At 40.8% G+C, this 4,425-nt stretch overlaps 1 long non-coding RNA gene across 1 annotated transcript in view; it reads left to right on the top strand.

Annotated features, from left to right (window-relative positions):
- LOC111813304 overlaps nt 1-4,425 on the top strand; it is a 17,884-nt gene that overhangs the window by 9,302 nt on the left and 4,157 nt on the right. The window contains exon 3 of the long non-coding RNA XR_002818604.1: nt 3,525-3,533. This is a non-coding gene — a long non-coding RNA (uncharacterized LOC111813304). The remainder of the gene's footprint in view (nt 1-3,524; nt 3,534-4,425) is intronic.

Raw genomic sequence — 4,425 nt, 5'->3', positions numbered from 1 at the left:
CCTCCCAACTGCTAAACAGAGCTCTACTAAAAAACCATATCATCTTATCAGAAACATTTGGGTCTTCTAAATTCAGAAATGCTTCACTGTTGGGATGGAAATATGATGCACATACTAAATATAGCTTCCCTGGCAGTTTTGGACAGCACCCCGTGACAATGCTGATAAACCCAAGAAGGGTTGAGAAATTCTTCCCTTGAGATGCCTGGCTGCAGATCTGGAAGAGTAACCAGGTAAAACTAGAAAGAACTTTTTAGGCAAAGTGCAAGTCTTACAAATTTTTGAAAGTTAGTGAGTCAGGGAGGGAAAAAAAAGGCAGTAAGAGCTAAAAACAAAAAGTGAGTATGATAATGTAGAAAGGTCTTAATATACCTTTCTCTCTCTCTCTCTCTCTCTCTCTCTCTCTCTCTCTCTCTCTCTGTGTGTGTGTGCACTGGGAATTGAACCCAGGGCCTCATATATGCTAAGCTTGTGCCATACCACTGAGCTACACTTTTAGCCCTGTTACTTTTCCAGGACACTGATTTTATCCAGCGTACTATATAATAATTATGGAAGGGATTTAATGAGAGAAAAATGACAATGTATATTGCATTTTAGAATACTTATACTGGTACTAATGTGAAGAATGGATTGGGCTTCCCTTATGCTATTGTCATTAATTTCACAAGGGTGAATGATAATTACATTCCCTATTTTGTAGATGACGAAATTCACACTAAGAAACTGAGCAGCTTCTTTTTTTTTTTTTTTCTGAGAAGTGACTCAAAGCCCATTTATTTTTTTTTCCCATAATTTTATTGAGCAACAAATATGAGCAGCTTCTTAAAGGTCACACAAATATTAAAAGTAGGAGACAGGCCAGGCATGGTGGCACATACCTCTAATCCCAGCACTTGAGAGGCTGAGACAGGAAGATCGCTGAGAGTTTGAGACCAGCCTGGACGACAAAGTGAGCTCAAGGCCAGCCTGAATACAGAGCAAGACCCTGTCTCAAAAAGACAAAACAAAAAAACAGTAGAAGGCAGGCACAATTCTGTTTTAACATCTTGGTGGCAAGATAGAAATTAAAGGCTGGCCAGATAGCTCAGAGGACTAAAGCACCTGCTTAGGCAGAGCTCAGCAGCCGGGTTTGATCCTGACCCTCCCCGTGGGTGCACTAAGACAGGCATGGTGGCTCACACCTGTATTCCCAGTGCTTGGGAGGCTGAGAACAGGACAATCACTATGAGTCTGATCTGTGCAGTAAGACCTTGTAGACCCTGCACTAAATACATTTAAAAAGAAACAACTTAAGATAGAAATTAAAAGCATGTATTAATAATTGTTTTAAAGAAGCTTAATGGAAAATACAGAATCAATTCCTCAGACCCCAAAGCAGTATTCAAGACCATGAGCAGCAGCTGTGGTGACCCACCCTTGTAATTCCAGCACTCAGGAGGCTGAGGCAAGGGGATTCAAGTGAGTTCAAGGCCAGCCTGAACTACAGTCATATCCTGTTTCAAAAAACCAAAAAAAACCCCAAAACATAAAGACCCTGTTCTGGGAATGAGGAGACCAAGGATTTTACACCAGCTCTAAGGTTAACTCCAGGGCCTTGAAGAGTTAGACTGGACTACTCCACAAAAACTCACACGCACGCACGCACGCACGCACACACACACACATAGCCTCCCCACCCTCAAAAAAAAAAGTATACACACTTGAGGAAAAGAAAAATTTGTTTGTTTGGAGACAGGGCCTCACCAGGTAGTCCAGAGTGGCCTCCAAATTTGGCTGATCCTCCTGCCTCAGCCTCCCAAGTGCTGGGATTACAGGCATGTGCCACCATGCCTGGCTAAAATCTTGTAATACTAAACTTACTGACATCATGAGATCAGTACAATTATCTCTGATCTCTATATTTTCAAAGTACTGGCCATTAGCTCCCAGACATTTATTAGTATGATAAACTGCTGCTTGCGTAACCTATGTGGCTTTGATGAAACATCTACACAAGTCCTAACAGATGCTTACAGAATTTACTATGATGCATGTGACCTTCAACACTGTCTATGAGGTCAATGAAAATGCACAGCAGTTGACTGTATGCAATGTCAAAAAAATTAACAGGGTTTCAAAATGACTGTTCTATATGTTACTCCTCAAAGACAATAGAACTGAAAGAAATACACTCTTAGACTGGTCAGGGTAATCCCAGCACTTGAAAAGCTGAAAACAGGAGAATCACTACGAGTCCGATCATTATAGTGAAACCCTATAGACCCTGTACTAAATACATTAAAAAAAAATACATTCTTGTGGCTGGGGAGATGACTCAGTAGAATAAGCGCTTGCCTGGCAAGTGCAAGGGCCTGGGTTCAATCCCTGGTTCCGTCCCCCCCCCCCAAAAAAAAATACATTCTTCTTAGTCGAAATGATCAAAATACTACTCCCTTTATATATGTGACCAAGAGATTACCAACAGAGATAAACATAACTGATATACCCAACATGTCATGACATTTAATGAGAACTGCTTTTGTGAGCACCCACCAAGTGTCACAGTAAAGCCCACAATTTGCACAAATGGCACAGAAGATGATCCTCCTGAAACAGCACTGTTCCAAAATACCCAATTTCTTATTCTAAACAGAAAAGATAGCTGTCTTAACTATCTTAATCCTTATTAATTTTACAACTAGCTTCATGTAGCCAGTGACTATAACTACAGCCCAAATCTGTAGAGGCAGACAACTTAATGGAAGTGATTAAGAATAGTTAACTAGGGCAGGGGACATAGCTCGGAGGTCTAAGTGCCTGCCTCAAGCGCAAGGACCCGGATTTGATCCCTAGTACCGCATGCCATGCCAGCCCTACACCATGGGGATGCCAAGGGGAATGGTGGTGCACACCTGTAACTGTAACTGCAGTGCTGGAGAGGCTGAGAAGGAAAATCACTATGAGTCCAAACTGTGAAGCGAGACCCTGCACCAAATAAATACTTACATACATACATACATTCATAAGATTTTTTTTAAAAAAATAGTTAACCAAGTAATAAGAAACTACAATAAGGACCTAAGGAATTCAGATTTTATTCTAGGTAATTATTTTACAATTTTATTTCTCTTTTCATTTACAGCACACACACTAGCTTGGAAACAACTAAATCTGTATTAAAAAAAAATTGCTTACCACTCTTCAAGGGCTTCCAAATGCCCTTTAATAACTGTCTAGCCCCCCCACACACACACACGCCCACCCAAGTCAGATTCAAAGCTAAAAAGCTCTCGGCCACATGGGCATGCTGGCTTACCCAAGTAATCCTAGCTACTTGGGAGGATGAGGCAGAAAAATTACCAAGTCCAGACTATTCTGAGTGATTATAAAATACATTTTTTGGGGAGAGGGAGAGGGAAGGGGAGAGGAAGGAGGAGGGGGAGGGGAGGAAGTAGAGGGGGAGGGAGGAGGGCGGAGGGAGAGGCAGGGGAGGGGGAGAGGAGGGGGGAGGGGAGGGAGAGGAAAGGGAGAGGGAGACAGAGAGGAAGAGGGTGAGGGTGGGTGGCAAGCATTTTTCCCTTTAGTGATATAAAAGTCATGTTTCTTACTACTGATAGCATCTTAGGTTACATAAAGTATACATATTGAAATATTTAAAATTCTTCAACACCTTCTAATTATTTGTATCACAGTACCATTACAATTTAAATCTAGAATGAAAACTACAGTTATATATTTTGTCACTTTGGGAAACCTATGCTTAATCTCAAACTGTAACTGGAAAAAACTTTTATTTTTAAATTTAGCAAAATGTCTGGGTTAAGTGAGGAAATAACAGGAAGGAAAAACAAAAAATTGAAGATGATCAATTAATAGCCACTTCAAAAGAAGCCCTCAGAACTTCATTTATTAAAAAGTATCAGGAATAAGGGATGGGCTGGACAAATAGCTCAGCAGATTAAAGCGCCTGCTTAAGCAGACACAGGGGTCGGAGGTCTGCTGAGAGGGCAATTGAGACTGGGTGTGGTAGCGCACACCTGTAATCCCAGCTCTTGGGAGGCTGTAAACAAGTGGATCACTATGATCCAATCTAGTAGTGAGACCCTGAAGAACAAGTAGACCCTTCCCTAAAATACAAAAAAAAAAGGAATAAGGAATAAAACATTTTTTAGGAGAAAAATTACTGTTTTATTATTTCTCCCTCCTTAAGAAGTCAATATCACCTTTTAAAAAATGATATAGGTAGATGGATAGTTTTAATTAAATACAGAAAAATAAACATTCTTAATAAATTAAAAACCAGCCAGTCCTAGCCCAGGCCCGGTCTTCCTTTATCTTGATCTTAACCATCCAGCAGAAAAGTATAAAAATGAGGTATAAAAAGTAAAGCCACGGGGGGCCTGGCCCTAGCTCAGTCCTTTAAGTGGCTGCTTCCACAAAGCT

Source organism: Octodon degus, unplaced genomic scaffold (genome assembly GCF_000260255.1).
Source record: "Octodon degus isolate 3935 unplaced genomic scaffold, OctDeg1.0 scaffold00180, whole genome shotgun sequence".
In the NCBI taxonomy this organism is placed as follows: Eukaryota; Metazoa; Chordata; class Mammalia; order Rodentia; family Octodontidae; genus Octodon; species Octodon degus.
Note: the sequence above shows the minus strand (reverse complement) of the source record. Positions and strands in the feature narration are given on the sequence as shown.